The 13,764-nt window shown below is 49.6% G+C and overlaps 1 protein-coding gene and 1 long non-coding RNA gene across 3 annotated transcripts in view; one reads left to right on the forward strand and one right to left on the reverse strand.

The window, feature by feature from the left end:
- Positions 1 to 13,764, forward strand: part of LOC146799763 (uncharacterized) — a 109,555-nt gene that overhangs the window by 88,685 nt on the left and 7,106 nt on the right. The gene's annotated exons all lie outside the window — the stretch shown is intronic.
- Positions 1 to 13,764, reverse strand: part of MBIP (MAP3K12 binding inhibitory protein 1) — an 89,671-nt gene that overhangs the window by 46,428 nt on the left and 29,479 nt on the right. The gene's annotated exons all lie outside the window — the stretch shown is intronic.

The raw sequence follows: 13,764 nt of genomic DNA on the forward strand, positions 1-13,764 counted from the left end.
CCCACCAAAGCGGTCTTTAAAAGAAGAACCCCATCAAGAGGAAGTCATTACCCATCAGCACAGGAAGGGACATCACTGGATCTCCCATCATCCATCTACACAGAAAGTAAGATCACAACATTTCCCATTGTCCATCTGGACAGAAAGTGAGCCGACTCGTTTTCAAGCCAAAACGGTCTTTAAAAGAACAAGCCAAGCAAGAGGACTTCATTTAAGATAACCCATCAGTACAGGAAATTACATCACTGCACCCCTCCCATGACCTACTTAACGGCAGCTGCAACACTGACATGGAGCAGACACTCCAAAGGCGTGCCCCTCTGCACCGGTCTGTGTCTGGACTGCACCAAGCACCAGAAACTCGGGTCTTTACTGCCCACCAAAACTCCACAGTACTCCTTAGAAAGCTAGATCTCGGGTGCCGTCCCCCCCCCCCCCCAACTGCTGTCCACAGCAATCCCGCACGTCAACACCCACTCGCATTCATGCTTCTGAACAAGCGGTCTCTCAGCAAACACAAAATCGAAATATGGGACCTGCTGAGTAGCACTGCATCAGACATCCTCTTCATTACAGAGACGTAGTTCAACCCCTCATCGGCTCTCGAATATCGCCATGGCCATCCCAGCGGGCTACAAGATCGCCCAACAGGACCGCCTTCGCACGCCAGGAGGAGGACTTCATATCATCTACAAAAAATCCATCAAATTCACAACATCACCAGAGAATGCTACCACATCAATGCAAATCTCTGAAATCTTCATCCTGTAAGGAACCCTTGCCTACCGGCCACTTGGACCACGAGCCACCTTTAGCAACCTTATCACCAACGTTGTTGCTTCCCTCACTTTTAACTCCAACACCTACATTCTCCTCAGAAACCTCATCTTTCACCTGGAATGCCGAATTGACCCCTGCTCCACATTACTCCTCGAAACCATGAGCAACATCGGACTAACCCAGCTCATCCCATAACCAACACACATCCCAGGACACAGACTGGCACAGCATTAAATACAACTCCACCACACCACTCGCATGGACCGACCACTCCATCATCCACTTCCAAATCAACACACCTCAAGTCACTCTGTCCAGCTTCAGCATTCCAAGCCGCAGCTGGGGCAAATCACAGAAGCAGGCAGGCTCAGCGCCCTAAGCCCGGATCAACCTAGGCCCACAGAGAACCTCGACAAGGACATGAACAACTATATCAAGAACTGCGCGGACACCCTGGCACCCATCAAACCCAACAACCATAGTAGATAAAACAAGCAGACCAGCTGGTACACAGAAGATCTACGAAACACCAAAAAACACTGTAAACTGCTAGAATAGAAATGAAAAGCCAGCCACGACACCAAATACAGAATTATCTACAAGGCTGCACTCCAGTGCTATCACGAGCAAATAAGAGAAACCAAGACAAAAAACACTAGTGGAATGCACCGAGGAGATTTTCTTGATAGTTAAGGTTTTTACCTCGGGGGGGGTAAACAAGGAGACAGCGAGGATAATGTAGGGGAACGTCCCTATCCCCAGGATAAGTAATAGACAAACAATGTGGATGAACCCACTGTAAGAGGACGGCTCACTTGCATACGAGTGCCAAGAAACCCTTTGGTTTGTTAAAAGACCCTCACCCACCAACCTGGTTGGTGGGATGCTTCATCATTGGGGTCCCAACCGGGTAGTTTAATAACACCCGGTTGTGCTGCGATGCCTGGTTACAGTGGAGCTGGTGTCGTGGTATATGTGAAGGAAGTGTCGAGAGTTACAAATATCTCTGGGAATCCTTAGTAATTAGATTTTTTAAGGTTAAAATGGGATGGACCGGGCAACTGAGGAGAGAAAATGCTCCTCGTTTCCCCTGAAAATAGGCCATGTTTCAGCCCCATAAAAAGTGGGGGGCTTTCGTTAGGACCAAGTGCATAGGTGTGTAATGTGAGGGAGTGGCAAAAGTACGCCACGTGAATGGTGATTTCCAACACACGCACTAAGATGTGTTTGGTGAGTGGTGTCTGTATACTTACGGACCCACGAGTAAAAAAACACTGGCTACGTGCTGTTAGTAGCTTATAGGAGGAGCGCCAGTCTGTAGTCATACATTCATCAAGACGGAGCACCCGCCAAAGGCACCCATTCTGGTCTCGCCGTGGTCCTGGATGTTGCAACTGGGTCGCTAAGAATAAAGTCTAATTAGTAAGGATTCCCAGAGATATTTTTTACTTTTACCACTTCCTTCACATATCACAGTAACCAGGCGTCGCAGCACAACCAGGTGGTATTCGACTACCCGGTTGGGACCCCAATGATGAAGATTGGTGAGTGAGGGGTCTTTTAACAAACAAAAGGATTTCTTGGCACTCGTATACAAGTGAGCCGTCCTCTTACAGTGGGTTCGTCCACATTGTTTGTCTATTAAGGTTTTTACCTCACCCACAGCCGCTGTCAACAATATTGCTGCCTCTCAACAACTATGTGACAACCTATCCAACTTCTTCTGTCACAAAATCGCAAACATTTACAGCAACTTTGCAAACCAACTCAACCCCAGAGTACGTGTTGCTAGTCTACCCAGCAGCCAAGACGGCCACCTGACAAATAGACAACCCTCACCAGAAACTACAAAGCTACAATCATGCATACCATCTATTCAGGGGCCCCAATGGATCCACGTCCTCACTACATCTACAACCTGAGAACATCACCAATAAGCACCACCCTGATCCCCATCATCAACACCTCCATCACATCCACCACTTTTCCAGATGAATAGAAACTTGCAAAAGTGAAAGGCATCATAAAGAAGTCCACAGCTGACCCCAATCAACTGAGCAACTTCCGACCCGTCTCCCTGCTCACCTATCCAGCTAAAGTGGATCAACGAGCAACTCACAACCCACATCAAACTTCACCATCTTCTAGACAACACTAAATCATGTTTCAGAAAGATCCACAGCACCAAAACAGTACTCATCGCGGCCACTGACCAGATACGAATCATTCTGGACCGAGGAGAAAGAGCAGCCCTCATCCTGCTTGACCTCTCCGCGGCCTTCGACACAGTCTCTCATAACACCCTCATCAGAAAACTCCACAAGATTGGCATAAAAGGATCTGCTCTCAAATGGATCCAATCTTTATTCACATGAAGAACCGAGGAGTTCAGGCTGCCACCCTTCACATCAGAGACCAAGAGACTGGTATGCGGAGTCCCATAGGGTTCGTACCTCAGCCCCACACTTTTCAACAGATAGAGGACACCAATCATAAGACATCACTGTCTTCTCCTAAGCCGATGACACCCAACTCATTCTCTCCCTGACGGACAACACAATCACCCCAGGACCAACTTAACCAACTGCTTGCCCATTGTAGAAGGCTGTATACGAACCAACTACCTGCAGCTCAACTATGACAACATGGAAGTACTGGTTTTCGGCAACAAGACCTCCCCATGGAACTCCACCTCGTGGTCGTCGGGTCTAGGACCAACACCCACAGACCATGCAAGAAATTTAGGGATCATCCTAGATGACAAGCTCAACATGGCAGCTCAAGTTAACTCAGTGAGCACCTCCTGCTTTCACATCCTATGCATGCTAAGAAAGACCTGAAAATGGTTGCCTTAGAATACCAGATGGACCGTCGCACAAGCACTCATCACCAACAGGCTGGACTATGACAACACTCTCTATGCCAGTATCTACAAACAACTACACAGATTCCAGACCATCGAGAACACCAAAGCATGACTCGTACTCCATCTCCCACGCAGCACCCACACAAGAGCTTCACTAACTCCACAGTCACAAGTACAGCTAATTCAAACTTCTCATGCACACAAAGCCTTACTTAACACAGGCCCAGGATACCTGAACAGCCGCTTACAATTTTACCAACCCACCAGACACCTACTCTCTGCCTCAGACTCACTCGTACAAACTGACTGCATCCGCAAAACTGGAGGTCGCTCATTCTTCTACATTGCACTCAAGACATGAAACGCTGACCCTCAATATATCACAGAGCCTCCAGCTCACTCCTTGAGTTCCGCAAGAAGCTGAAGACCTGGCTCTGCGTATGAGGGCCTTGAGACCCTCACGGGTGAGTAGCGCGCTTTATATAACCCTGATTGATTGATTGATTGATTGAAGCACCTTTGGGATCACACATCTACACACTTGCCCAACCCTTGAACACCCTCTTGGGTGATTAGTACACCAATCAAATCAATAGAACAACAAAGAAAAAGTATATAAAATAATAGTTTCTCTTGTTGTAATTTGTACTTTAAATGGAAAACGAAGCAGAATCTGTTGCAGCGAGCAAAGGAGGGGGGAAAAAAAAAAAAACAAAATACCTTTACTTTTTTTATATGAATGTTTAGATATGGAAGCACAAAGTATACACGTTTATGGAGAACTGGGACACTACTTTTATATGTCATCAATAACATTATGTGCTGCAAATGGAAGAAAAAAAATAGAGGGTCTTGACCAGCGCTGAAAGTAAGAATAAAAGTAGAAAAAGTGCATTCATTTTCCGTGAGAAGGAATTCTGGATTTGTGACAATTCATTCACTCAATCAATCAGGGTTGGTATAGCACAACTACTCACAGTGAGGGTCTCAAGGCGCTGGGAGGGGAAGATGGGCACTGGTGAGTACTGGGGTCATCTGAAGAGCCAGGTCTCGAGGTCCTCCATGAACTTGGGAAGTGTGGGGACTTGCTGGAGGAAGAGGAGGAGGCCGCTCCAGGCCTTGGCTGCGAGGTAGGAGAAGGACTTTCCCCCCGTTCTGGTTTTGTAGATGCATGGGACGGTGGCCAGAGAGAGGACGGCTGATCGGAGGTGTCTTTTGGGTGCGTGGAAGGAGAGGCGGTTGTTCAGGTATGTTGGTCCGGTGTTGTGTAGGCCTTGTATGCATGGGTGAGGAGTTTGAAGGTGATCTTTCGACTGGGAGCCAGTGGAGATTGCGGAGGTGTTGGGTGATGTAGCTGCGACGGGGATGTCGAGGATCAGTCTGGAAGTGGCGTTCCTGACAGCCTGGAGTTTGCGAAGGAGTTTCTGGTTGATTCTGGCATACAGTGTGTTGCCGTAGCCCAGTCTGTTACTGATGATAGAGTGCATGACAATTTTTGGAATTCGGATGAGATCCATCTGAACGTCTTTCGAAGCATGCGGAGGGTGTTGAAGCAGGTTGAGGATACGGCGTTGATCTGGCGATTCATTGTGAGCGATGCGTACAGTATGATGCCCAGCTTTCTTGCGTGGTCTGTCCGGGTGGGGGGGATTTTCTAGGGCAGGAGGCCACCAGGAGACGTCCTATGCGGAGGGGACAGAGCCCAGGATGAGGACTTCGGTTTCCTCGAGTTGAGTTTCAGACAGCTGTTCTTTATCCAGGTGGCGCCAGTTTTCATTTCTTCTTGGAAGTTGTGCTTGGTGAGGGAGTGGATAAGCTGGGTGTCATTGGCGTAAGGGACTATGTTGAGCCCGTGGTTTCGGACGATGGTTGCGAGGGGGGCCATGTAATGCTGAAGAGGGTAGAGCTGAGGGAGGAGCCCTGGAGCACTCAACAGTTGGACTCTGTTGGTTCTGAGAGGTAGGGCGGGAGTTTGACTCGCTGAGTTCTGCCAGTGAGGAATGATCCAGTTGAGGGCCTTGTCGTGGATACAGACATTGTGGAGTCTGGTGACTAGTGTGCGGGAGGATGAGAGCTGCCGTTCACCCCGGTCGAGCAGGGAGCAGATGTTGCCTGTGGCGGAGAGTAGGGTGGTCTTGGTGCTGTGGAATCCGGATTGGGAGACGTTTAGGAGGTTATTAGCTTCGATGAAGTTTGATAGCTGGGTGTTGATGGCCTTTTTGAGGCCTTTGGCTGTGAATGGAAGCAGGGAGATGGGCCAGAAGTTTTTAAGGTCCGTTGGGTCTACAGAGGGCTTCTTCAGGAGAGGGTTGACCTCTATGTGTTTCAAGTCCTAGGGGAAGGTGGTGGTCTCGAGGGAGCATTTGACTGTCCGACGTAGTTCGGGTGCAATGGCCGAGGCAGCTCTGTGGAAGATGTGGGGTGGGCAAGGGTCTGAGGGTTCCCCGGAGTGGATGCTTTTCATGGCGTTCAAGGTGTCTTCTGCCATGAGCTGGGTCCAATTGAGCAGTGTTTGTCGGGAGGCGCAGGTTGGAAGGGGAGCAGGAGCGGTGTGGAGGACATGGTTTTCGAATTGGTCGTAGATCATCTTGATCTTAAGGTCCAAGAAGGTGCGGAGTCTGTTGCAGAGATCTTGGGAGAGTGAGACGTCTGTTTCACTGCAGGGTTTGCCAAATTCTTTGATGATGGATTACAGTTTTTGGTATTGTGAGCGTTGGTGAGGATTCTGTCTTGGGTGGATTTCTTCTTTGTGGATTTTATGAGATGGTGGTGTGCGGTGGTGGCTGCTCAGTAAGCGGCACATGTTTTCAGGGTTCTGTTGTTCCTCCATGTCTTTTCAAGTCACCGGCCAGAGCATTTGGATTCTTGGAGCAAAGGGGTGTACCAACTAGCTTTCTTGATGCAACTTCTCCTGTGGCTTTCTCCAGGGGGAGGGGGGGCGAGCATGTCGGCGCAATTTGTGATCTAGCGGTAGAGGTTGCATGCTGTGGTGTTAGTGTCTTGCGTAGTTGGAGTTGGGGTGCTGATGAGGGCAGGGATGAGCTGGTCTTCGGTGAGTTTGTTCCAGCTTCTACGGGGGAGGCGGTGGGCCTGCTTGTGTAAGGTGTTTTTTTTTTTAAGGAGAAGTGAATGCAGTGGTGATGTGCCCAGCGGAGTTTCATGATGTGGCTGCAGGATACGCGGTTTCGGCGAAGACTGGCTCGATGTGTGTCCCGCTGTGAGCGTGGGTGCAGTGACTAGTTGTTTGAGTCCTATGTTGGGTAGGTTATCTAGGAGGGAGGCAATATTTGTGTCGTCCAGGTGGAAGTTCAGGTCCCAAAGTGGGATGTAGTCTATGGAGGTGAGGGCGTGGGGTGCGATAAGGTCGGTGATGGCATCTGTGAAAGGAGCGCAGGGGCCAGGCAGCAGGTTATTCCTAGTACATTTTTATACCGAAAATAAATTATAGGGCCAAAAAAAATATAGAACAATATTCCAATGGCTGCAAAGCAGTTTATTCCCACAACCGATGCCTTATTTAAAGGGTGTGGACCCTATGAAGTCTTTGCAATTTATCAAAATTAAGGGCCTTAAGCCGTTTGGTTTTACTTCTTGCATGTGCAGCACTGGAGAATGCTATTGGTTACATATGAAAGTGACGCCAGTTGATGAGATGAGAAACTGCAGCTCAGCACAAGTACTGAGCGAGCCTCAAAGATCCTGTGAATGTCTGTTGGGCTGGGCACACCTGGTGGGATAGGTTCAACTTTTGCTTTTCAGCTTAGCACAAGTACTGAGCGAGCCTCAAAGATCCTGTGAATGTCTGTTGGGCTGGGCACACCTGGTGGGATAGGTTCAACTTTTGCTTTTCAGCTTAGCACAAGTACTGAGCGAGCCTCAAAGATCCTGTGAATGTCTGTTGGGCTGGGCACACCTGGTGGGATAGGTTCAACTTTTGCTTTTCAGCTCAGCACAAGTACTGAGCGAGCCTCAAAGATCCTGTGAATGTCTGTTGGGCTGGGCACACCTGGTGGGATAGGTTCAACTTTTGCTTTTCAGCTCAGCACAAGTACTGAGCGAGCCTCAAAGATCCTGTGAATGTCTCCTGGGCTGGGCACACCTGGTGGGATAGGTTAAACTTTTGCTTTTCAGCTCAGCACAGGTACTGAGCGAGCCTCAAAGATCCTGTGAATGTCTGTTGGGCTGGGCACACCTGGTGGGATAGGTTAAACTTTTGTTTTTCAGCTCAGCACAAGTACTGAGCGAGCCTCAAAGATCCTGTGAATGTCTGTTGGGATAGGCACACCTGGTGGGATAGGTTAAACTTTTGTTTTTCAGCTCAGCACAAGTACTGAGCGAGCCTCAAAGATCCCGAGAATGTCTGTTGGGCTGGGCACACCTGGTGGGATAGGATAAACATTCGTCTTTCCAGCTCAGCACAAGTACTGAGCGAGCCTCAGAGATCCTGTGAATGTCTAGTGGGCTGGGCACACCTGGTGGGATAGGTTAAACATTCGTCTTTCCAGCTCAGCACAAGTACTGAGCGAGCCTCAAAGATCCTGTGAATGTCTGTTGGGCTGGGCACACCTGGTGGGATAGGTTAAACATTCGTCTTTCCAGCTCAGCACAAGTACTGAGCGAGCCTCAAAGATCCTGTGAATGTCTGTTGGGATGGGCACACCTGGTGGGATAGGTTAAACTTTTGTTTTTCAGCTCAGCACAAGTACTGAGCGAGCCTCAAAGATCCTGTGAATGTCTGGTGGGCTGGGCACACCTGGTGGGATAGGTTACCATTCGTCTTTCCAGCTCAGCAAAAGTACTGAGAGCGCCTCAAAGATCCTGTGAATGCCTGGTGGGCTGGGCACACCTGGTGGGATAAGTTACCATTCGTCTTTCCAGCTCAGCACAAGTACTGAGCGAGCCTCAAAGATCCTGTGAATGTCTGGTGGGCTGGGCACACCTGGTGGGATAAGTTAACATTCGTTTTTGCAGCTCAGCACAAGTACTGAGCGAGCCTCAGAGATCCTGTGAATGCCTGGAGGGCTGGGCACACCTGGTGGGATAGGTTAACATTCGTCTTTGCAGCTCAGCACAAGTACTGAGCGAGCCTCAAAGATCCTGTGAATGCCTGGTGGGCTGGACACACCTGGTGGGATAAGTTACCATTCGTCTTTCCAGCTCAGCACAAGTACTGAGCGAGCCTCAAAGATCCTGTGAATGTCTGGTGGGCTGGGCACACCTGGTGGGATAAGTTAACATTCGTTTTTGCAGCTCAGCACAAGTACTGAGCGAGCCTCAAAGATCCTGTGAATGTCTGGTGGGCTGGGCACACCTGGTGGGATAAGTTAACATTCGTCTTTCCAGCTCAGCACAAGTACTGAGCGAGCCTCAAAGATCCTGTGAATGTCTGGTGGGCTGGGCACACCTGGTGGGATAAGTTAACATTCGTTTTTGCAGCTCAGCACAAGTACTGAGCGAGCCTCAAAGATCCTGTGAATGCCTGGAGGGCTGGGCACACCTGGTGGGATAGGTTAACATTTGTCTTTGCAGCTCAGCACAAATACTGAGCGAGCCTCAAAGATCCTGTGAATGCCTGGAGGGCTGGGCACACCTGGTGGGATAGGTTAACATTCGTTTTTGCAGCTCAGCACAAGTACTGAGCGAGCCTCAAAGATCCTGTGAATGCCTGGAGGGCTGGGCACACCTGGTGGGATAGGTTAACATTTGTCTTTGCAGCTCAGCACAAGTACTGAGCGAGCCTCAGAGATCCTGTGAATGTCTGGTGGGCTGGGCACACCTGGTGGGATAGGTTCAACTTTTGCTTTTCAGCTTAGCACAAGTACTGAGCGAGCCTCAAAGATCCTGTGAATGTCTCCTGGGCTGGGCACACCTGGTGGGATAGGTTAAACTTTTGCTTTTCAGCTCAGCACAGGTACTGAGCGAGCCTCAGAGATCCTGTGAATGTCTGCTGGGCTGGGCACACCTGGTAGGATAGGTTCAACTTTTGCTTTCCAGCTCAGCACAAGGACTAAAGAGGCGGACAGGAGACTCCCTCTGTGCTGGACTCAAGACAGGCCTCAGAAACGGTTGAAATATAAAACTCAACACGTGGCTGGGGACGCAGGGAAATTACCTGAACTTAAGCAACCCATAATCTCCTGTTTCTCCCGACAAAGTAGATATTTCTGAGCACACCCTGTATTACTCTGCGGTGTGGAAATACCACTGTGAGGTGATGCAGGTGTCTCCAATATGTGAAACAGCCTGGCTGATAAGAGCCTTGAAATGATCTGGTAATACCACATCATTTTAATGTGCAAACGGTAACGCCACATACAGGAGTCTGAGAGGATTGTGTAGGGATCCTGGTACAGGAAGGCCGAATTTGCCAGCTATGGAAAGGCTCGTTTGTGCACAGTCTCAGTGCCTCCCCATGCCAGACAATGGATGGAGAGTCGTGCTTATGTCAGCAGCCATCAAGAGGCGAGATCCCCTCACACCAGGAGCTGCTCCTTCTGGCAGCCAGCCTGAAGTCTGGCATCTCTCGCAGACAGACCAAAGGATGCTCGGGCAGCGCTCAGCCTTAGATCTGTCCATCGGGGTAGGCCGCGGGGCTTCCTTTCCACGCAGGCGCTGGCTCTCTGCTGGCGAGATGAGGAAACCTCACTGGAAGCCTGTGGAGAGCCCACATCAGGGCCCAGTGTCAGGCTTGAGGCCTCTTCATTAAGACGTTATTCACGCACCCACTCAGGGCAGGCAGCTCCAGCCTCGTCGAGTACCCGCGATGTCACTCAGCCGAAGCCTGGCAGAGATGCCAGGCCCCTGCACACAAGTGCCGCACAGCGAGGTGCGTCAGGGGCTACCGGGCCACTCCAGCATTGCTGAAGAGGTGGGCGGCATCTGCGAGGATGTGTCACGAGAGAGGGAGGATGTCAGAACAGGGATACTTTACTGAAACACACATCACTGGACACGTGCTGAGAGCAGGTGACGGGTCTATGATGGGCTCGTACTCATCAGTGGAGGAGGCGTCAATTGAAAGATCTGAATATTCACACAGCTCTATCCAGTCACCTCTGGCTCAGAGTCAGCCTGCTCGAGCTGTGCAAGTTCCCTGCACCTCATATGTAACCTGGCGGCTGAGCCCCAGACGTGGCCGGGGAACGAAGCAGACAATCACACCATTAAAGCCTTCCAGAGCAGCAGACTGACCCCTGTGGCATACAGTCTTGCCAGCCTACTCCAGTAACCTAGTCAATGCCACTCTCTTGAAGGCCACTAGGTGGTACTGCTGCATCCGTGTGTCTGCCCTCTCAGGAGCACATTAAACGCCACTATTACCAGCCACTAGAGGTCACTGGGGCACCATGTCCAGTGCCAAGCTGGTGCTAGACTTACTCCATCAGAAAATTAGTAGCTGATCATGAAATCATGTACAATGACTGTGGCTTTCAAAGTGACCGTGTTGCGGACGTGCAGCCAATGGAACAGTCTCGGTAGGGGGATGTTTAGGTGCAGACAGACGAGTCACCAGAGGAGGGCAGTTCAGACATTTCTCTGGGAAGGCCAAGAAACATGTACGTGCCTTAATCCAGTCAAGCCTTGATTACAGCAATAATCACAGGCACACGGTAAGGATCTTCAATGAAAGGAAGAACTCTTAAGACCTCCAGCTGAAAGATGTGGGCGTTTGCCCCTAAGGCCATCTCAGTATCCAGAGACCCCCTGGAGTCACCTCGATGTCCACATTTCATCCGAGGAGGCAAGTGTTGGCAGAGGGCCCATCACTTGAGAGCAGGAGGAGGTAATCCAAGTGACAATTTCCTGGGTGGTGAGAAGAACTGTCGTTGCCAGGTCAAGCTTCATCGGATTTGACGAGACCATCACCAAAGGAAATGTACTCTCTCTGGTTACAAGGAGGAGGAGCGTTCTGCAACAGGTAAAATAGTGCCCCGGATAGACGAAGGGTGGATTACGAGTTTTGCGGTCCATAGGTCGCTGAACCCGTGGTGGTGTTCAGACTCTTATGGGCTTATGACTTTAGTGGTGTGCAAGTGAGGCCTCCACGCTACCACACGCTCCCACACCACCAAAGCCAAAACAGACGGCGCGCCAAATCATGTTCCTGCACGAACCAAAATGCACAATGTTGTGTATTTCATTCCATGCAGGAACACAGGATAGCCCCACTACATGCACCCCATGTCGCAAAGGCACTAGGGCCACCCTTTGTTTCCTCACTGCCACACTTTTAATGGCAGTCGCACCGCCATAAAAAGTGCAGCGGTGAGAAATTTCCTAATATGTTTGGCTGTGCCGAACTGGCACTGCCAGCACATTAGGGGCTCAAACCGTCGCACCACCGCCAGGGATTGTGGATCCCTGGCGGCAGCAGAGGTCCTGTGGCGGTCCAACCGTCACAATCCTAATGCAGACAGCGGACCACCAGTCTGGCAGGTCCGCTGTCATGGGTTCAGCAGTCTATTGGACAGCCAAACTCCTAACAAGGCCCATAATCTAGGAGGCGGTCGCCCCACGGGGTTGGCGGTCTCACAGCGGACTGCGCGTTGCACCGTCTGTTATGTGACCGCCAAACTCATAATCGGGCCCTAAGTAACTTTGCTAAGGGTATCTACAGATATTAAACAACAACATGGACAATACTGACCCTCAGGGGGAACGACAACTGAGCTCCATGTGATCAGAGCAGAAATCAGGCAGTACCAACTGGTTTCAGTCTTCCAGGAAAGACTTTACCAACCTAAGGAAAGGTTAGTGAATGACTAAGGCTGCTCTGCTGATGTAGTATGAGTGGACCCACACCACCACAAGGAGCCTTAGACAACCATCCAAGATGGTGCTTCTATGATGGCGAAACCCGGGTAAGTAAGACTCATGTAAGCTATTCTCTGCCATAGAAGTCTTCAAGGGCCTTCTTACTGTTCATTACCAGATATGAGCGCACCTTCAAATGTGTGCTCAGGATGCGAGCTGTACACAAACCCCTCATGTTTGCTGTAATCATCTGGAATACTGCTCCAGCTTCCTGTTTGACCACATTGTGCGATCCTGAGCAAATACGTTTTCACTGAACCCTATTTATATTCATTCATTACAGATATGAGCGCGCCCTCAAACATCAGCGCAGGATGTGCACTATAGCAAGACCTCTCGTGTATGTGGACCTATCTGTAATAACACAGATCACATGTAGAGGGCACGTGACAACAGACCAGTCTCTTGGTTCGCTGATGGTATCGCTGTGAGGAGGTGGAGGGTTCATAAAGGATTCTGAAACTAACACTTTTGACCAATGTTACTCAAAGCGGCAAAATAATGTAATGCGCTGAAGAGAAAAACAACTAAATATTAAAGAAATACATTTTTTTCTTAGAACGTTTATCATTGGGTCAAACCAGAACCTTGATTGGCCTCAGTGTATTGATTTGCTGGCCCTCCGTCTATAAGGGGGACAGCTACAGAGCAATTACTTCACGCTCGTAGGAAAGGAAAGAAAGGCAAATGTTTTGTAAATAAACAAACACTGCTGTTTTGTTTACAGAGCAGGAGTAACATTACAGAGCATTCACTTTTCATTCATGTTCCACTCATGCAAAGTATATGATCTATAGGGTAATCCTCTTAAACAAATCCGCACGGTTCATTACTTCACATGTGATGCCACTGCATTTTTCAAATGTGTGCGCGCGCAATTGTTGCCAACAATGGTGTTTAAAAAAGATAAGCGCCTCTTCACTTAGCACACAGTCTTCCTCGACACTGCCAGTAGGACAAGATTTGGCTCAGGGGCAGGAGGCTGTAAGCAAGCTGTGCCACACGCTCATGCCCATGGCAGGCAGGCAAACGCTGGTACGTATTTCAGCAAGGAATTTGCTGTCTGCCAGGCCTCAATCCGCTCATCTCCACAGGGGACAGCCCTTGGGTGGGGGTTGCCTGCCTATTCCTTCTGAAAGTAAAACTTTCAGCGTGGCTGTCTCAGGAACAGGTAAAAGGAAACTTTAGATTGCCATCTTCAGGTCCAGAAGGCCATAAAACTATAACTAAATCAGGGAAGCAACAGTTCTGTTTTTTTTGTAGCACCTGGGCATGAATTTGCGGGCATCGCGATCCTGGTCAAT

The sequence above is a fragment of the Triturus cristatus genome, chromosome 9 (genome assembly GCF_964204655.1).
Source record: "Triturus cristatus chromosome 9, aTriCri1.1, whole genome shotgun sequence".
NCBI lineage: Eukaryota > Metazoa > Chordata > Amphibia > Caudata > Salamandridae > Triturus > Triturus cristatus.